The 22,473-nt window shown below is 35.0% G+C and overlaps 1 pseudogene across 1 annotated transcript in view; it reads left to right on the top strand.

Annotated features, from left to right (window-relative positions):
- Window positions 1–734: 734 nt before the first annotated feature.
- Window positions 735–22,473, top strand: part of LOC309863094 (serpin B6 pseudogene) — a 70,703-nt pseudogene continuing 48,964 nt past the window's right edge. Inside the window, exon 1 of the transcript in view lies at window positions 735–790. The product of the transcript in view is annotated as a serpin B6 pseudogene (transcript). The remainder of the gene's footprint in view (window positions 791–22,473) is intronic.

The following is a 22,473-nucleotide window of genomic DNA, read 5'->3' on the forward strand; positions in this document are numbered from 1 at the left end:
TTTTGGAAGAGGACCCAATAAAATTGTGCAACTCCCTTTGAATACTCTCAGGTAAAATTATACGATCAGGAGCAAGAAGGAGTTTTTGTTTGTTTGTTTGTTTTTGTTTTTTAAATAAACTCTTTGATTCTATTTAATTTGTTGGGCTCTTTCTTCCTACCAAAGGGATCATGTCCTGTACTAAAAATCCTCTGCCTATGGACTAAACAATAACTTCTCAAAAAAACATGTATTTGTGTATTGTACAAACATCTCATCCATGGTATAGTGTCCAGAATTTAAATTTTAGAATAGTCTTGCCAGGTAGACAGTCAAATCTCAAGGATAGAGACAATTCCTTTTTTATTATTTTTTTAAGGATTGTATTTACCTATTTGTCAGAAAGAGAGTGAAAGAGTGAGCATGAGCAAGGGGAGTGGCAGACAGAAGGAGAAGCAGGTTCCCTGATGAGCTGGGAACCAGATGCAAGGCTTGATCCCAGGATTCTGGGATCATGACCTGAGCCAAAGGCTGGCATTAGCCAAATGAGCTACCCAGGCATCCCTAGGACAATTCCTTATGTATGTTTGAATCCTATCATTTAGAACATAGTCTAACACTTCAGAGAAGCTCAACATACACTACTAAAGCCACTATTCAAAGTCTCACTGTGTCCACCAGGAGCACACCATTAGGCAAATAAATTAAAATTTGTCAGCTTACTATGGCAGGAGGGAATGCACTTCAGGATCACCATGGAGTATGTCAAAAGGGTTTTAGAAAAGGGTGTTTATAGGATTTGGAGGACTAGGTAAGTCATATGAATATACTGAAGAACAGATCAAAGTTCCTTATGAATAACAGCAAGCTTAGAACTTATACTTAAATAACCTCACAGATTACAGTTACATTAACAATGCTAGGGAATAATAAATTGATTATAAAAATGTTCAAATCCTTACTTTCTTCTTAAGCTTTGGCCATATCACTTTGGTAAGTGGGAAATTAATAAACATGATAATTCAGGGCTTGAAAAGTATGCCTTGGAAGTTACTTTATTTTTACTGGTAGACTAGGTAAACAAGATATTGTCTAGGTAAACAAGATACCCAGCTAGATACAAATCCAGGGGAGGATGGAGGTCATCTTAGATCAGGCCATCCCAGATGAATGGTCCCCCAGTCAAGCTGGTGACTGACTGCAGACAAATGACCAAACCCAACTGAGAGCAGAAGCACTATCCAGATGAGTCCAACCCAAACTGCTGACTCCTAGAATTGTGCTCTAACTAAATGTTTATTGTTTTAAGTTACTACGGTTTGTAATGGCTTTATGTCTCAAAAGCTAATTGACAAAGCATCAATAAAGATGAGCCAGTTTGGGGAGTCTGTTCATCTCCATTCAAGCGAACAATCATTCATTAACTATGCTTAAGATGTATGTTCAATCCATGAGTTGAAGACTTTTTGTGACTAGCTGCTCACATTGGTTATCTCAAGGTTTGCTCAATCCTTCTGAACTACCCTGAAAAGACTACCCTTTTTTTAATGGATTAGAACCTTCAAATGATACCTTAAACTGAACTACCAGTGAAAAGCCAGTAAAGTAAAAAGAAGCCCTAGCCCTATTCCAGGACTTGTCCTTGCATTGGAAAAATGGAGTTGGGGAGATGAACTGAGTCTCCCACATAGTACAAACTCCATACAAATACACAGTGCCAAAAAAAAAAAAAAAAAAAAAAAAAGGAAATTTAGAACTGTCTAAGTCTAGCCTCAAAAATATGCTTGGCTATCTGTGTCCATATATATTTTTTTTAAAGTTATGAGAAAACTCAAAAAAAGTAACTCAAAAACTTGTATTATAAATGAAAAATAATTTTGAGTAACTCAATGCAAGTACGGCAGCTTAATTACAAGCATGAGCTGTGTAACATTTTGGTAAACCAGTGGCCCTACTGAAGTTATAAAGCAGTGTTTTAAGTCTGTATTTTGCCATGGCTATAATTTAACAGTTTATAAGCAAAATTAATGTGTTGTGTTTCCCTTTGAAAAATACAGCACATTTTATTCAAAGTGGCTTGCTAGTCCTTTTTGTTGCTGCCAAAAAGACCTGGTAGACACTGACAAGGAAATGGAATATTGTGTGGGCCAAATTTCTGACATTCATTTCCCTCAGACATTAATTTAGTACAAAGAAGAATAATCTGCTGTTCACAAAGAAGAAAAAAAAATACCAACACATTTGAAGCCAAATCCTTTCACTTAAAGGTTATATGACTGAACATAATTTTCTCAGGAGGGAATTTTGTTGTTTGAAATGTCTAAGACAAGAATCATCAGAAGAGAGTTGGCTGAATCTTGTCTATTTTAGCTCTTTGGGTAGTTAGGGGCACCAGATAAAGGAGAAAATTCCATCTGTTTGGAATCAGAATCAATTTTTGACACAAGCTGTCAAAAAAAAAAAAAAAAAAAAAGGCAGAGGAAGAAGCCGAACTACCTCAGAGGAATATAACATTGCTAAGCCAGTTTGAAGGAAAATGAGAAATTATACCTGTATTTAATTAAATGTGGGCCAGAGGAGACAACCAGTTCAGGTCTTTGAAACAAAGTTAGAAATAAATAGACCTTAACCATCAAATATTATCAAAGTGTTTTTTGAAGGTGAATTACAAAGACAAAGGGAGAAAGAGATGTTGAATATTTTTATAATGTAATTTTTAAATTCAATCTATTAAAACTTCTTTCTTTAACTAAAATGTAGAGGTTGAATAAGACTAGAGGCATTTTGAATTAATAACAGAGGTGGTAAGAAAGAGCTGTTATAAATTGCTGAGGAAAACTGAATGAAAGACCTAGATTACTTACATTAGAAAATTGTGTGTCTTTGGGGTACCTGGATGGCTCAATGGGCTAAAGCCTCTACCTTCAGCTCCAGGTCATGATCCCAGAGTCCTGGGATTAAGCCCCACATCGGGCTCTCTGCTCAGCGGGGAGCCTGGTTCCTCCTCTCTCTCTGCCTGAGTCTCTGCCTACTTATGATCTCCATCTGTCAAATAAATAAATAAAATCTTAAAAAAAAAGAAAATTATGTTTTTAATAGTTAAACAGCAAATCCTTATATAATATTGTCCAAAAAAAACAAAATAAATGTGACTTTATAAACAAACACTTTTGTTGAATATACACAAATACATATATGAGTACAGAATTCTGTTATATTAAACTCTTTTGCAATTTCCTTGATACCAGAACAAATGTTCTTATGTTTAAAAAAAGATCTAGTTATATAGATATTTTCTACAGAATTGGGACTTTAGAAGAATACATAACATTTTAATTTTAGGGGGTAAATAAAGTTCTATTCATTACAACCATTCTTTTACATCCAAAGTACGAAAGGGAGAGTACTGAAACATGTACCCTTGAGCTAAAGTAATTGGATTCAAATCTTCTGCCTGCCAATTTAGCCACATGTCTTGGGCCTTCTAAACCTTAACCAAGTGAAAAAGATCTACCTTATCTCACAGGCTGGTTGCAAGAATTAAATGTGACGATATGTATAAAATGTTTAGCATAATGCCTTTTTAAAAAATAAAGCACTAGTATATGATGATAAATACCATTTACTATTTATTCCAATGAAAACAATATGAGTTTCAAAAACCTCCTATCAATGGAGGAACTGTAATAATTCTGATTTATATAGTCATTTTAGAATAACAGAAAAAAAAAAAAACCCTTCTGGGCATTTCAATCAACTTCTCAGATTCTCAATAGGACTGCCTTTGAAAGACATATAATTTGACAATGAAATGATATCTATTCCCTCAAATACAAAATATTTATTAAGCAGCTAATGTGTGCCAGGTACTCCCTAAGTACCAGTTATGCCACAAGGAACAAAACAAAACTCTATATTCTCTATATTCTCATAGAGTATATATTTTAGTGGGAGAAGATACATAAACCAGAAATTAGGTAAATACATATCATGTCAGATATTGATAAATACTGCAAATGTAAATAAAGCAGAAATGGGAAATAAAGGCAGCTGGGAGGGTGATTCTAGTTTAAAATAAAGTAAAATAAGATAAAATAATTAAGATAATCAATGAAAATAATTTAAAAATTTCAGAAAGACTAGAAAAGACATTTGAGCAAAAAATAGAAAAGGTGAGGAGAAGGTGGGGCAGTAAGCCATAAGATGGGGAAGTACTCCCCGCATACACGATACACCAAGTAGACTGGATGTGGGTATAAAAGAAAAAGAGCAATAGAAAAGATTTCAAAGGTTTTGACCTAAGCAACTAGAAGAATGGTAGAAGGAGGATGTGAAAACATTGACGGATCATTATGTTTGGGATTAATACTAAATATTAGGCCTCGAGGTGAACATTAAATGGATTATTAAAGATCCAAGTGGAGATATTAGAAATGCATCCAAAATAAATGGAAAAGTCAGGGAAAATTTTAGGCTGAGAATAAAAATTTGAGAGAAACATATATAGCTAGATAGTTAAGTAGGTAGTTAGAAAAAATATTTTAAGTGATCCCTGTCTTTAAATATTTCATTTTTACCTTGTTTTTCATTGAAATCTTTCAAATTCTTGAAAACTCAAGACATATATTTCAATTCTTTGGGAGCTTTCTGTGTCACAGAGTAGTCTGAATTAAGTTTTCCTCTTAGATATAGTATTTGCACATCTCTCTGTCATTACAATATTACTCTATATTATAATTAGCTTTTTATTTGGTATTTTCACTCCAGTAGACTGAGAGTTCCCAAAAGGAAGAACTTACATCTTCATCCTCCTTGCAGGCCCAGTGCCTAAAGAAGGTATCTGATAGATAATTGGTATTCAATTCAAGACTGAATATAGTAGTATTTTACAAATAGGAAAAGATTTTCATGAGATTTAATCAGTTAAATATGCAAAACTGGTAAAAGGGGGCTCAACTTTGTACAATGGTAAAGGGTATGAAATCTTTTCTAAACAATATGAAATTCTACAGAATTTTGAGCAAGCGTTTTAGATTTTACAAGCCAATTCTTTTTTTTTTATTTTTAAAGATTTTTATTTATTTATTTGACAGAGAGAGACTACAAGTAGGCAGAGAGAGAGAGGAGGAAGCAGGCTCCCCGCTGAGCAGAGAGCCCGATGTGGGACTCGATCCCAGGACCCTGAGATCATGACCTGAGCCGAAGGCAGCGGCTTAACCCACTGAGCCACCCAGGCGCCCCTACAACCCCATTCTTATGGTTTGGTTGAGGATGGACTGGAGGGAACACAAGGTAATAATTTACTTGGAGAGATAGCTGAAATTGTCAAAAGGATATGGACGCTGTTACACCGGGGATATAGTTCTATATCCCAGCAGAAAAGAATCTGCAGAACGATGTAGTTAGCCATTAAAGCATTTACTTTGGGAGATTTTAGAATGAGAAAAATTGGCCAGGGACTGATTTACATAAAATAATTTAAATGCTATACAAAAATAAGTTTAAATAGAGCTCAAGGAATATAACACAAAGAGTCTCTACAGATAGAAGAGAATGACCAAAAGAAAGTTTTAGCACAAAAGGAAGATAGTTTCAAGGAGAAAGAAGTGAACTAATTCTCAGACAGATGAAACATAAAGACACAAATTATTGAAATTTGGGAATAAGTTGGTCACTGGAAGTCTTAGAAAGAAGATCTCCTTTTTCTTTTTTTTTTTTTAAGATTTTATTTATTTATTTGAGAGAGAGACAGAGAAAGTGTGCAGGAGTAGTCGGTGAGGGGTCAGGGTAGAGGAAGAAGCAGACTTCACACTGAGCAGAGAGCCCCACACAATTATCCAAGCCAAGACCCTGAGATTATGACCTGAGCCAAAGTCAAACGCTTAATGTCCTGAACCACCCAGATGCTCCAAGAAGATTTCTATAGTAATAAGTTGAGGGTGAATGGGAAGATTTAGAAAGAAAACAAACAAACAGAATTTGAATATGGCACACCATTACAATGACAAGGGAAAGAGAGATGGATGTGATATTAACTGAGGGAACGGGGCTTAATTAAAGTTTCTGGATTTTTTTTTTTTTTTTGTCTATTTAATGATGGGAGCAATATGAGCAGGTGCATTTTCCAAAGGGATTGATCTGTCAGAATCATTTGATACTGTTTTGGATGCTATATTACATTCAGTGACAAAAATAAAAATGTTCATAATTATACTTTACCTGAATTTTGGGCTTCCTCTGGGAAATGAGTACCTCATTTCTGCCATTACCATATGTGGAGGAAACTTCAAAATTTGATGTTTCTGAAATAATTGTCTCTATGTCTCTGGGAATCTGGAATGATACTTGTTTGGATTAACGGGGCATCTGCTTTGTAGTTAATTCTATGTATTATTTTTCATGACTCCCTAGATAAAACCTGCATTTTTTATACTAAGGTGATTAATAATGCAATGAAATAGTTCTTGGAACTTAAGAAAAGCAAATTTTATTTCAAATGTTTTAATACTCTGTAATCCATAAAATAGTTTCAAAACAAACTCTTTAGAAGTGTATAATCCATTAATCAGACTAATTAGTCTATTGTAGCCAAGGGCTATTCCAGAGCAATATCCGTCTAGCTGTGTGTGCAATCCCTGTAGCTACTTTGAGTACTTCTGATATAGTAGCTTAAACAAATCCCTTCTCACAAATATTTATGTATGTTCAGATGTTCTAAGAGTTTACAAAACAAAACAAAACAAAAAATCCCTCTGACTAGTCAAACTAAAATATAAAGCTAATGTAAATGCACTCCCCCAAATTATTAGTATGACAAAGGCTATTCTAATAATAAGACAACAGATAATCTCTTATCCTATATTTACATACAACATAGCCATTAAGGCTGAATAAACAATAAAATCAGGTCTGTGTTGTATATGAGTCTGTGTGCTAAAGTAAATAATAATTGTGATTTATAACATTCACCAGTTTCCATGGAGTTGGTACTAGGAATGAGAGAATTCTTCCTTTTGCTGGAATTTAGTGGTGACCATGAATATGCAGGTTTTTAAGGAGATTTTGGAGTATAATAGATTTCTCTGTCTAACAAATCCAGGAAACAACTGAGTTTGCAGTGGGAGAATTTAAGGCAAAGTATATGGCTACTGAGAGAAATATTGACTATTGAATTGAGAAGGGGTCAAGAAGACAGGAAATTTTGATCCATAATGCAGCCATGAGAATTTGGATTGGCAATGCCACCTGGGAAATGGGAATCAAGATTCTGAGTACTTGGAAAATAGGAAGTGACAGAGGTCCATCTGCTGGCATATATGATACCATGACAGACTTTGGAATGGATAGAAAGTAGAACAGGTATGTAGATATATTCACACGCTTTTTTAAAGATGTTATTTATCTATCTATCTATCTATCTATCTATTTATTTATTTATTTATTTGAAAGCAACAAAGTTAACCAGCAAGAAGAGAGATGGAGAGGGAGAAGCAGGTTCTCCTCTGAGCAGGGAGTCTGATGAGGGACTTGATCCCAGGAGTCTGGGATCATGCATGACCTGAGCTGGAAGCAGATGCTTAACTGACTGAGCCACCCAGGTGCCCCAAAGTACAATTTTTTGAAAGTGTGCACTTTATTCAAATTATACCATTTGAAGGCTGACAGTGAACAAGTCCTATAATTGTACTTCATTTTCAATTTATAAAGATGTGGCTTATTTGTCTCTTGCTCTGTTAATGAGACTATCATTAAGATGGAATCCAGGGCAAGTATGAAGTGAGTAAGTCATGGCTTCCCCCTGGGTTTTGCATTCTTTATTAGTGTACCAGAGCATTTGATACAAATGTAAATAACACTTGCCTAAATTCCAGGAGACTGACAATGAGGCCCTGCTTCTTCTAGGCTTTATTTTGAAATTGTCATTCCTATTTTTCCTATGTTAGATTTTTGAAATGAACATAAGTACCCTATAATTTTAGTAAGTGTTCATATATATTTTTATTCATCTAAAATATCACTTATCAGGGGGCGCCTGGGTGGCTCAGTGGGTTAAAGCCTCTGCCTTCAGCTCAGGTCATGATCCCAGGGTCCTTGGATCGAGCCCCGCATCGGGCTCTCTGCTCCGAGGGAAGTCTGCTTCCCTCTCTCTCTGCCAGCCTCTCTGCCTACTTGTGATCTCTCTGTCAAATAAATAAATAAAATCTTAAAAATAAATAAATAAATAAAATAAAATATCATTTACCAGAGCTCCTTTCTACCTGGTAGATGGGGTGTTGCCTTGTGACTGACTAAAGCCAACAGGATCTTTAAAATTTGTCTTGTACTTCCCGTGTACTATGTCGAATTTTGTAATGATATTCACATTTCTTCTCATTAGACTTTATAGTCTATGAGGGATGTTTTTCTCTCTCTGGTATCTCATTAACAATCAAACCACCTATAACTATAATTACTACTTAATAAGTATTTATAGATTAAATGGACAAAGAATTATATTAAATACCCATAAATGAATTCTTTTGATAAGGAATTCTACTTTTCTATGATACCAAAAGAAAGTTTTGTCTTTCCTTAAAACTTATCTAAGCAAATATTTTATATGAAACATTTTACTATAACAAATCATGAAAAAAGTGTAAATATTAATGATAATAATACTTCATATCAATTGGGAATAAACTTTGTATCAGTCTCTGTATTATTATTCTCTACAACCCTATGATGTAAGTTCTATTTATGTCTTCATATCCAGGTGACATATGAGACATTTATTTATTTATTTTTAAGGATTTTATTTATTTATTTGCCAGAGAGAGAGAGCGAGCGAGCACAGGCAGGCAGAGTGGCAGCAGAGGCAGAGGGAGAAGCAGGCTCCCCACCGAGCATGGAGCCCGATGTGGGACTCGATCCCAGGACACTGGGATCATGACCTGAGCCGAAGGCAGTGGCTTAACCAACTGAGCGACCCAGGCATCCCCATATGAGACATTTAAACAGACAAACTGCACAATACCACCTGACTAGTGACTGGCAGAAGAGATATATAATCCCTGGAAGTTTACTTCTGAATCATTCTAGCCCCTTGTGATTTTCCCCTAAGGAGTTCAAAATGTTTAATACGTAATGGTGTATTTATCCTAGAAAAGTGTGAAAATACTATTCATTAGCTCATGCGACAACTGTTTGTAGACCATGTGTTAAATGTACATGCTGTGTTACCCACTAGATATAAGCACCATCAAGAATAGATGGGCTCTGCCCCTGAAGTTGCCTGTCCAGGACCAGAGCCAGTGTAACATGATGACCAACATTGTTTGTTGGCTCTGGAAAAGCTAGCCCAAGTCCATCACTCAGTTCCATGATCTTAGGCTAATAACTTAGCCTCGCCCTTCCTTGGTTTTCTCATTCACTAAAATGATCACTCTGTGGGATTAAGTGAGTTAATATAAAATGTCTAGTACAGAGAATTTCAGATAGCCAACACTGACTTCCCTTTGGTAGGAGGCTCAGTGCTAACCAATTTAGGTGCTCTCAAATAAAAGAGCTAAGTTGTATATGAGCATTGACTGAATAACCTATCCTGGTCTCAGGATAAAGGTGGCAAAGAGCAACATCTATGGGGTGAAAAACTAGTCCAGGAAAGCCAGCCTATGCCTGCCATGAGATAAAATGTGTTACTGTGACTATGACCATAAAAAAGAGAGCAAGATTTCAAATGAGAAAAGAATAAATTCTCTAGGGAATCCTTGAACAATAGATGACCTTAGACCAACACATTTCAGAAAGGTATTCAATCAAGAGTTGACCTTTCCCTTGAGTCCACACCAGTATGAAACTTTGAGGTTAAATAAAAAATGGAGAGATAAATGCAAGTAACATCCTGTTCTAAAACTCTCCAGATAATAGACCTTCCGTACCTGGTTATAGCTATATCAATTTATTTTCCTGTCTATTTCAGTTTTAAAGTTATTATATAAACCAAAAATAAGAGAACAAAAAGATACTATACAAAAACAAGAGAGTAAACAAGGCAAAAACTACAAAAAAAAAACTTTTATTCTTCATTTTCATATTGTTTCCATTATCTAAAGAAATTAAGATCTGTTGATTATGTGCTCTGTCCTGCCAAAAGATTTTTATCAGTTCAGCTGATATCCATAAACATACTGATGCCCATACTATCATTTTATAAAGATAAAGAAAAATTATATTTATGTTATAGTAACCTATTATAAAATAAAAACTAATTCTATAGAAACTCATTATACAAAGGATACCAATTCACTCATAACCTGGCTATTCCAAGATTGTTGGAAGAATTGTCAAATGTGTACATAGTAACTGAGACATATTTCTTGACATTTATGTTTCTCTATGACTTTAGAAAAATTGTTAACTTAGGTCCAAGTCAGAAACTCCTTTTTAAACACTTAAGTTTAGGCACATGGATAATATTCAGATTATTTAATAATCAGTACTGTAATATAAATATGTGAGTCAAAATATATGTGATAATTATAAAATATCCTTTTTTGTTATTGAAGTCATTTAAATTGTGTATTTAAAAAGTATTTAACATGTGACTTAACTAGTAGCACAAATTAATCAGTTAATTCTAATAATTTCCAATCATTATCAATTTATAGAAGTTGTATGTGACCTTTTGCTGTGATAGAGCTATTACTATGCAGTGATATAAGGAGCCATATTAATCCTTTCCGAGACTTCTCCATGAAATGACATCATTAGTGAGTGAGTATTTGGTAGCAGACTGAAGTCACTGCCTCCCATCTTATCCTCTTATTTCTGTCCATTCTGTCCTCCTTGTCTCATGACAGATTTTCTCCACCATCTGTCATGACTTTATTATCTGGACACAGGTCACACTTGTCCTAAGGGTGAAGTGAACTCAGACCACATGCGGTAGTAGGGTGAGCACTAGAGTGAGGTACATGGAAATATACTGAGCTAGTTCCTGGATCCAGGAGTTTGACTCTTTTTAGCCTGATTCTATTAAGGGAGTGTTAAATGGCTATGCTCCTTGCATAGACCATTCAGTAAACAATTGGTTAAACACAGAGGGACAGCTGTTGGCTGAGGTCCCCTATTAAACCAGAGTAAAAAAAGAGGAAACCAAAGAAAGTTTAAGCAGTGATTACTGACAGATTGTCAACACTCAAAAGCTGTTTTAAGCTAATTGTTCCAGGACACATAGAAGACCCAGCAGGGGAAGGGCAGCTAGGGAGCTGACAAGAGTCTCCTTGGCCTTGTAGGAAGATGGGGTCATAGTGTCATACCATCAAGACATGTTGAGGTGTGTACCCTGAAATAGGTTAAATGGACAGTTTCCCTCCCTAAAGACTTTATCACAAGGAGCCAACATGGCCCCCTTTTCCCATGCCAACCACCATAAATGGATTGTTTCAAAACACAAAGAACTACAAACCTTTCTAAGGAATGGAATGTCCACACAACAGATTTCTAACATTCTTCAGTTCTTTGAAATCAGGGCCTGATCCCAGACAGGATTAGGCATTTCTTTGTGTGTATGTGTATTTGTAGGGCTGGGGAGGGATGCACAATAAGTCTTCCTCAGCTCTGTAGAACAGCTTCTTTTCTCATCCAAGACCTTCTAAACTCTAAATTTAGAAACTTGTCCTATGCATCTGAAATAATTAAAATATCTGTATCAACCTTACTCTAACTGCAACAGACATACATGCCAAAACCTGTGCTCCATTTTCCAAACTTGAACGGCAGAGAGGTTCTGTATGTTAGATAGATCATATATACTAGAATGTGTTTTATTAAATAATTTTACCACTCATTGTGCTTACTATTATACTATTCACCAACTATGACACATGTACAGTAGCTCAGTATTTTAATACTCACTGCACTTGTGGCTGTGAAAATTGACTCTCCCATAGACCTCATATTAATTCTATTTTGTTTGGCTTATGTTCAGGGCTCCCTATTTGTTTCAGTCTCAGAATAATACTAAAATAGTTGTTAAAAGTTATGTCTCTGTTGGTAGTTTGGCCCATTACTGCCATATACTTTGTAATTAAAGATGATGCTATTAAAGATGCTTGATATTTCCTGCCTTGTACTTGCTTCATCAGCAGAATACATGTTTGACCTAACTATAATAATTCTATCCTTGCTAAATTGTGTTTCAAATAATTGAAAACATATGTGTCTAAGAGGTGACAAGAATTAACTTTATTCTCCAGAAACATCTTAATTTAATTGCTTTTAAGACCCTTTTCTCATTGGACATATTAAGTTATTTTACATAATTGCTGTTACAGAGATTCAGCTTCCTTTTAGTATATATTGATAGATTTTCATGTTTCCTCTATATGACATCTTTTATGACTGTTATCTGTATCATCATTTATCATTGAAAATTGAAGAAATACAACTCTGTTTTGGGATTTGTAGAAGTTAAATATTAACTATGGTTTATAATTGTGTTAGGAGATATGAAAAAGACATAAAAAGCATAGAATTTCAAAATGTTAATTCTAGTTTAGTAGCTTAAATGAATTTTATTGAGAATAAACATGTTTATAAATTATATATATATATGTATATGTATATATAGGTGCGTATGTGTATGTGTGTGTGTGTATACACCAAACACATATATGTTTGCATGAAAGATGGCTTTTAAATATTAGACTTAGAAGTTAAATATTAGGCTTGTGATTATAGACTATTTGAAATTTGTGAGAAGTTTCACCGTAGGAAACCACTGAATAAAATACTGTGTGTACATGTCTGTTTTAAAGTTCAAAGTTAAACTGGCTTAACTCTGTAAATATATGTCTGAGATTTGTTGATGAAAAACATGCTGATCCTAGTAAGAAATGCTTTTTAAAATTTCCTAACTATGTTAACTAGTGAAAGAGTGAAATGAGGGAATTAATATGGCCTTTCCAACAACATGAAGTTTTGATTTTATCCTGAGGGAAATGTGGGGTCATCGATGGGTTTTGATTCTCACATCATTCATATCTCTGCCAAATGTCATTTCCTCAGAGACATCTTCCCTGACCACATGATCTCAAAAGAAAAATTCTGTAGTTCATCTTCTTGCCCTCCTTTGTTTTCCTTCATAGCACCGTTACTGCCTACCATTATTTTTTTATCTATATTTTGTACCTGCTTGCTTAATATCTAACTTTTCCATTTTCCCATTAGAATTTAATCTTCATATCATCAAGAAATTTTTCTTATTTTTGTTGTTATTATTATTCATTCCTATATTCCCAGAGCCTATAGCAGTCACTGGGAAATAAACATTTTTGAAGGAATAGATACTAGTATAATGAACACATGAATTACTTACGATAAGTAACAGTTCATCTATCTTAAAAGCACACAGGCAACATCACCTAAAGTAGATAAAACCTGAAGGATAGATGCATAGTCACAAAACAGTCTAAAATACAACAGGTATAGTTTTATTCTCTAATGTAAATGCTTTATGAGTATTGAGGGAGACCTTTGCCTTTTTCATAGGACTTATTTACTTCTAATTACATGTTAATCTGATTTATTTGGTGTTCTTATTTCTAGGCCTACATGAAGTTAGAAAAGCAGAGTATCCGTAAAACAGAAATATGGTCCACTTTGCAGACAGAACAAGATTATTGAAACTCCAATTAGATTACATTGCTCCCTGCACAGAGTCGAATGGTGTCCCAGCAAACTTCATATTCTCCTAGAACTGTGAATATGATCTTACTTGAAAATGGGATGTTTGCAGATATATTCAGTTTAAGATAAGGTCATACTGGATTAGGGTGGCCCATAAATCCAATAACTGGTATCCTGATAACAAGAAAGGTTTAGAGCCAGATACACAGAGGGAGTCATGTGAAGACAGGGAGAAATAGAAGTGATGTGTCGCAAGCTGAGAAATGACGAGGATTGGAAGCCACTACCAGAAGTTAGGAGGTTATAAGGACAGATATTACTCAGAGGGAATATGGCTCTGCTGATAACTAGACTTCAGATTTCTAGCATCCAGAGCAACGAGAGAATATATTTCTGTTGTTTTAAGTTATTTAGTTTGTGGTTATTACAACAGCTTTAGGAAGCTTATGTAGTTCATTGTTTAAAATGCTTCAGAAGCTTATGATTATATTGGCAACAGTACTGAGCAGTACAACATATCACGTGTGCTCAGTAAGTATTTGAAGGACACAAAATAATCTCACAAAACTACAGGAATTGGTAGATATATTAAGATGTGCATCAAGTCAGCAACAGAGATCCAGGGGTCTTGAGAGAAGGAGGTTCAAATTGCTTTCAATGTCTGTGTTCCTGAGATATATCAGTTAGGATCCATTTGATTTTGGTTACAGAATACCAGACCAAGGTGATCTTTAAATGTGAGTCATATTTATTACAATAGAAAAATTTCCCATAGTATAGTATTTCCATTATTGGTTGTTCTAGTGACTCAGAGGTATCAGAGTCCTGCTCAAATTCTGTAAAATTTCATGGGCTTTTACCCTCATTGTTTGAAAAGGGACGTAGTAATTTTAAGTATTATGTCTTCATTCAAGATGTCAAGAAGGTGAATTCTAGGCTTGCATTTGTGTGAATGAGTGTGTGTGTGTGTGTGTGTGTGTGTGTGTGTGTTAAGTTGAAGAGAAATATTCTATAATCCATCTAGAACCATTTCTTACTCAAATCTCTTTGGCAAGAATTTTATCACATACTTATGCCTTAACCAATTATTGGAAATGAGAATAAGATTATGAAGTTTGTGTTGTATCCACGAAGACTCACTAAATGGGACTAGACAGGTACTTGGATTCTTCTGAAGGATAGTTTCACCTGGGTATTGGTAAAGAGATTGGATTCTGTTAGCAAGAGAGATTTGGTTGTGGCTATTAAATAGCCACTTAAGTCCCCAAACTAATTTTGTGGAGTTTATGGAAGACACAGAGAACATAGTAATATACAAATGTTTTCATAATATGATAATGTATATCATTCTCAGTTTATTCATAATTCTTATTAAAACAATGAAACTCCTCCCAGAAAATTAATCAGAATTTTTGACTTCTGGAATACAGACTTTCACTTCAAGATCTTTTTTTGTACAATAATAAGAGAGAACAACATAAGACACAGTGTACTTATCCTTATGTAAGTAAGCCTACTGGGTGACCGGGGTTTTTTATTTTATTTTATATATGTAGTTTTTACTTCATTTCAGAAAGCTGGCCAACACATAATAGATATTTATTCCAACATCAATGTAGTTTTCTTTTTCTCAAAGGCCTGTGATTAAAATATTTACAGATTATTTCACCAAATATATAGGATTATATTTTAGCTTTAACAGCAATGTTCTTTAATGATTTTGACCTCATAACTATTAACAGGATTAGAGAGGTACTCAAATAAAATTGGATTGGAAAACATCAGATTATAAATTCACTAAGTTAAAAAAATAGAATAAAATCATGAGCTCAAAGCTATGCTAGGACAATGTGCTTATACGAATGTAACAGTTCAACATCTGAATCATTGCGCTGGTCCTTGTCATTGCCAATAGGATAAGATCTCTGTTTTCTAGGAGCACCTGGTTAGCACAGTCAGTTAGGCATCTGACTCCTGATTTCAGCTCAGGACATGATCTCATGGGTCATGAGATTGAGACCCATGCGGCACTCCCAGGTCAGTGGAAAATCTGCTGCAGATTTCCCCACTCCACGCCCCTCCCCCAAATTGCTCACTATCTCTTTTTCTCAAAAAAAAAAAAAAAAAAAAACAAAACAAATAAATAAATCTTTAAAAAGCAAGAATATCTGTTTCCTAAAGTTGTTAAGTCCAGAGATGTTGCAAAGTATGTTTTCCAAAGCCTTGGAATTCCTTGGAGTTCTCTAAAATTAGAATAAAATTATGGAGTCAATAAAATAGGGCTCTAGAGAATCTCCAAACCCCATTCACTAAGGCAAATCAGATTTTTTTGGCTTATAACCAGTAACATGTAAGAGTTTAAAAAGAAGGAAGGAAGGAAGAAAGGAGGAAAGTTGAGTGGAAATCAGGGAGAGGTCGAGGTGGTTTTTGTTGTTATTTGTTTTGTTTCTTTGTTTGTTTGCTTGCTTTTTAAGAATAAGGACTTTTGTGACAAATAGGTAAGTATTGGTTAGCAAAACATACCTATCTATCATCTATCTATCTATACACACACATATATAGATATAGATACAATATAGCTGCAGAGTATTTTTATAAGTATATTCTCCTAAAATAGAGATTTGGACACAGAAATTTTATTGGGAAGTAATCTTTGGAATGACACTTTAAAGAAGTGAGGGAAGCAGAATTGGGCAGACAAAGGTTGAAGGGCAATGCACTAAAACAAATGCCCCAGCAAATCCCTGGAGAAGCTTTAGAGCTGAGATGGTTCTTTGAAAGTGTCTCATTGAGGCAAAGGGCTAGGGTTAGTTCTTCTAGCTCCGCTCATCCTTTGATGCTGCCTGCTCCTGTGCAGGTGCCCTAACCTTGGGTGAGGAGGCAGCTCCTTAAGTGGAGAGAAAGCCTCTGGTCAGCAACAACGACCCAGGCAGCTGGGGGAAGGAGTGTCTTGGTCCTAAAGTTGGAATTAGGTTGTGTGTGTTGGGGGTGTGTATGTGTGCATCACAGCATTCATTTCATCTGTTATTAGACTTAATTACAGGCTCAGAAAATAGAACAGGCTATTTCACTATCCCACCTCCGTACACGTGCATATTTGCACATGGTTACATTCTTTCTTCTCTTTGCTTTTCCCTGGTAGACCTAGCTGAGAAACTCGAGGTTTACTACCTGAGATGGAGTTGAATGGTAATTGCAGAAACAGGGAGAGGAGAAAAGAGTAATTAAAATCTCAGTCATGGGGCGCCTGGATGGCTTAGTGGGTTAAAGCCTCTGCCTTCAGCCCAGGTCACAATCTGGGATCGAGCCCCACATCAGGCTCTCTGTTCAGCGGGGAGCCTGCTTCCTCCTCTATCTCTGCCTGCCTCTCTGCCAGCTTGTGATCTCTGTCTGCCATATAAATAAATAAAATATTTTAAAAAAATAAATAAAAGTCTCAGTCATGTGCTAGGCAAAATAGGTGGTTTTTTTTTTTTTCCTGTTTTTGCATTTCTACAAGTTTCTTAAACATATTTTCTTAAGGAGCAAACAATATCTGCAAGCCTGCCTGGAGTTCCTTCAGGAATTCTTTGAAACACCTGATTTCACAGACAAGCTACTTGTATTAAAACATTAAAACATTTCCTTTGATTTCCATCTTGGCTCTTAACACAGAAGAGAATTCAAAGCAGCTGATATAATTCTACCAACATAGGTCTAATAATGCCAATTTAAATATTGAGTCACACAAATAAAGGGTTTTCAGATTAAAATACAAGAGGCCCAGTTAAGTTTGAAATTCAGATAAATAACAAGCATTTTTTTATTATAAGTATGTCCCATGAGATATTTGGGACATATATCTATTTACCTATTTCAAAATGGTGTTTATTTTTACCAAAAATTCAAATTTAAACAGCATGCTATATGCTTATTTGCTAAACCTGGCAGCACTACACAATTAGGAAGTAATACAGGCTCAATGGACCTGGCTTGCAGTTTAAAATCAAGCAGAAAAACCTACAGAGAAAGAGGTCTTTACTTTATAATTGAATTATTGCCTAAGCCACATCTATTATTTAAGAAACACTGTACCTGAATATTGAACTGTTGTAGCCCATGTTTTGAAGCTTGAACTAGTTAAGAGCTTCTGGCCATGCTGTCTATAATAAATATATGCCCCAGCAGTCCTTATTAACTTCTTAGTCCATTCAGACTACTACAACAAAATACTCTAGACTGGGTGGCTTATAAACAATTGAAATGTATGCCTTATATTTCTAGAGTTTAGATGTCTGAGATTAGGGCATCAGTATGGTCAGGTTCTCGTAAGAGTCTTCTTTCACGGTATTGTTTTTGTTTTGTTTTTAGGCTCCTCTATGTAACCACAAGGTGGAAAAAGAACAAGAGTTCTCCCTGGGATCCTTTTTATAATCCTATTCATGAGGGATTCACTCTGCAAAGGTCCAACTCATAGTATCATTACACTGGGGATTCGACCTATGAATTTTGGAAGGACATAAGCATTTAGTCCATTGCACTTAGGCCCCCAGAATTTATTTTTATTTTTTTAAAGATTTTATTTTTTTTTAAGATTTTATTTCTTTGACAGAAATCATAAGTAGGCATAGAGGCAGGCAGAGAGAGGAGGAAGCAGGCTCCCTACTGAGCAGAGAGCCCAATGTGGGGCTCAATCCCACGACCCTGGGATCATGACCTGTGCTGAAGGCAGAGACTTTAACCCACTAAGCCACCCAGGTGCCCCAGGCCCCCCAAATTTATAACTAACACTCTCTTCGTCCTTCAGTGATGCTTCTTGCCCTGGCTCCTCGCAATGTCCTCTCTGCCTTTGCTGAGTCTCCCAACGCTGCAAGTTGCCTGAGGTCCTCATCTTTGCTTAAAATTCCACATATACCTCTGTATGGCTCACAATCTTGTCTGCACATTGGAATTACCTGGTGAGCTTTAGGACACTATTGATGCTTTTGTCCCTTCCTCAATAATTCTGATATAGGTGGTTTGGAATGCCTCCAGCTATCCCTAATGTACAGCCAAAACTGAGGTTGTCCCAATGATAGAGATGTTGCTAGTCTAGGGAACTACCGCTCTATAGCAATAGATACTCAGCTGAAAGGAAAGGCATATCAACATACTAGGTAACTTAAAATACCTTTTCTACACCTCAATTCAATTGTAAAAACCTCATTATCTTAGTTTGTACATAGTACCAAAGTGAAAATGCATCATCTTCCACCAAAGCCCAAGGTTCAGGTCAAATACCTAAACTCATCTAAAGCCTATTTTTCCCCCCCAAAATTCATCAGTATGACCACATAGGAAAACAATCACTTTATTTGCACTTTTATTGTTTTAAGTGTTGGAATCATAGAGATGCCTTAACAAATATCATTCCTTTTTCCCTCCACAGGTTCCAAATAATTTGAGGAACAACACAAAGAAAACAACTCAGGAACAAAATATTTTTGACAAATATCATGTTAAAGGACCTGAATTTACTTCTTCTACTTGGTCCATGCCTGGTGGGTAAATCACCCTAACTCTCAATTACTAAGTTGGTACATTAAATTCGCATATTAAAAACTGAATTAAAAGTCAGTTTTAATTAGGATATTGATTGATGCACATCCAAGATAATCAAATCCGATCACCAGAGTAGTAGTCTGAGTAAAAAAGTTAGTTGGGTGATCTATACATATGCTATGCTCTGCTATGCTCTGCTCTGCTATGCTATACTATACTATACTATACCATAATATACTACACGATACTAATGCATTTCTAATCCATCTTGGACAACTTAATGGATCCATCTCCACATTAATCCTATAAATGTCAAATTAACTAGAGCAATTTAACCTGAAGTAGTCTGCTTACTGCCTTATTCACCATATTAAATAATTTTAAGTTTCTCTAAGGAGAGGGATTATTTAACTTTACTTCCGGCACCTTGACTAGATTGATGACAGTAAATATCAGTCGGATTAATTGTAATGCTATATGACAAATGCCACCACCGAGTCAGAGACATAAGGATACCTCTATAATTTCATATATTATGGAAAAAATCTAAGAGAAATAATAAAGGAGCCTTCTCAAGAACAGGTACCATCTTATGTAAATGAAGAAGAAACAAAAGATAATGTTTACTCCTTTAGATGATATCAAGTAGTTGGTAGCCCTGGAGATAGACCAGGGCATATATGAGGCTCTGCTGTGAGGTAGGGCTACAGCCCACTTACGAAGTATCTGATAACCATTCTAAGGGACCTTTGTGTTCCTCAAGCAAATGATTCATAAATAGTGATTTCCAAAAGGAAAAATGTATGCATGCTTATTTTTATTGCACTGGTAGACTTCTATGTAACCCCAAAATTTCACTGCCTAAACTTGATCCTGCTCTGATTGATAGCTACATTTAAAGCCACAGATTTAGTAACCAAACTCTCCTCTCCTTAATCTTTGATCTGTTCATCTGAAAGCAACCCAATTTGAAAAAAAAAAAAAAAAATTGCTTCTTGTTAGGAGCTTTAGATCTTTCTTTTACTTTCTTAAAGTAAAATAATAATAATAGTAATAATTATAAACAATAAAAATTCTTATGACATATCTAAAAGCTGGCTAGACAAATTAAGCAGAAAGACTGTAGAGTTTGAGTATAAAACTAGCTCTGCCTTTATCAGATTTACTTCACCTCTTTGTGTATCAATTTCTTCACCTGCAAAATGGGACTATAATAGTTACTTACCTCATAGACCTTGGAAGAATACATGAGTTAATCTATGGTAAGTACTTCATTTGGGTACTGGCAGAGAATAAACACTACATAAAGGGTATCTGCTGTTAATGGCAGTGGCATTTTCTATAGACTTTCTACTTACAATAAGCTTATTCTAATATTTACTTACATTTCCAATACAATGGGCTCTGTACAACTCAATATTTGTGTACTTAACTTTGGATCTAATAATCTCCTGTTTTGTTAGAAATTAAAACTATGATTTTATACTCTATTTGCAAAAGTATTTGATAACAGAAGCCCATTTAGCTGAAGTCGAGAAAGGAAAGGTTGTTCATCTAGGAAAAAATAGTACTTTTCTACATTCAGAAGCAATTTATATTCGGGAAACGTTTGGTTCATGGTAGGCTAAGTCAGATGTTATGTTCAAAGCATGATAAGGATTGGATTTGTTTAGCAGCCTCCCTTGGCCTGCCATGTAGAAACCTCATAGTATTGAATGCATATGATTAGTTGAGAATTGGAACAAAAACATTCTCTCAAAAAATAATTGTAAATTCTATGAGCTTTACTTATAGATATTTTGTGCCTAGTGCAGGGAATCTTAAAAAGAATATTTATGTCACATGGCATTATGTATAATTTTTGTGAGAGTGATATGATTCTCAAACATTATTTTTTACTTGAATTGCCACCAAATTCAATGTAAAAGTACCTTATATATATAAATTAACACAATTAATTATGTAGCTATATTTATGACAGACAAAAATGTACAGAGATAGGTTATTTATAAAACATCAGCCTTTTTAAAAAATATTTTAATTTATATATTTGACAGACAGAGATCACAAGTAGGCAGAGAAGCAGGCAGAGAGAGAGGAGAAAGCAGGCTCCCTGCAGAGCAGAAAGCCCAATGTAGGGCTCGATTCCAGGACCCAGAGATCATGACCTGAGCTGAAGGCAGAGGCTTTAACCCACTGAGCCACCCAGGCACCTGAAACATCAGGCTTTTAACCTTCTTATGTTACTTCTAGATTCTTTTTTTAAAGATTTTATTTATTTACTTGACAAAGACCCAGTGAGAGAGGGAACACAAGCAAGGGGAGCAGGAGAGGGAGAAGCAGGCTTCTTGCCTTGCAAGGAGCCTGATGCAAGGCTCATCCCAAGACCCTGAGATCATGCCCTGAGCTGAAGGCAGATGCTTAACAACTGAGCCACCCATCTACCCCACTTCTAGATTTCTTTAAAGAGAAGGAAAATTAACCTGTATATTTAAAGAAATAATTGATTGAGATTTATTAATTGAGTAAAATGGAAGTATTAATTATTTTCCTATTTCACTTGTGTTTTTCAACATTACTATTATTAATGAGTGTACTTTTGGTGTAAGAAATGTTTTTTTTTTTTTTTAATTCAGATGAACTTGTGTTTGGAGATCAGAAAACTTGTCTAAATGTTATGAATAATTCACATTGGGAGTTGTACTTTAATATCCATTGTTTGTATCTCTGAATTTAGAATGGATCTAGAGGATTCAATGATATTATTTAAATTATGCTTGAAAGTATTATATGTAAATTAAGGACTGCAAACTTTAAAGTTATTACTACACTCTAGTTTTTTTTTTTTTTTTAATAACAATTTTGTGCTAATACCATGTCAGAATAAATATAGTCTTCAAAGAAGACAGCACTTGGATCTGTTTTTCTCATAAACATATTTTATATTTTGAGAAAAGAAATTCATTTACTGACACAAACATGAGCCAACAGAAAATTATTATGAGTATTTTCATTTTCAATAAATATCACTTTAGGCTAATGCAGATTTTGCAAAATTCTAGAGTGTAACAGTTCTTGAGTGTAAAAACAAAAGATACCTGGTTTGAGAAGAAAAGCAGAAGTAGAAACATAGGATACTTTAAAATAGTTTCTTTGAATTCCAAACATAGTAACTATCTTTCCTTTTTTTGAAAGTCATGCCTTTCTTTATTTTAATTTAATTTGTATTTAATTTCAGCATAACAGTATTCATTATTTTTTCACCACACCCAGTGCTCCATGCAATCCGTGCCCTCTATAATACCC

This window comes from Mustela nivalis, assembly GCF_964662115.1.
Source record: "Mustela nivalis genome assembly, chromosome: 4".
In the NCBI taxonomy this organism is placed as follows: Eukaryota; Metazoa; Chordata; class Mammalia; order Carnivora; family Mustelidae; genus Mustela; species Mustela nivalis.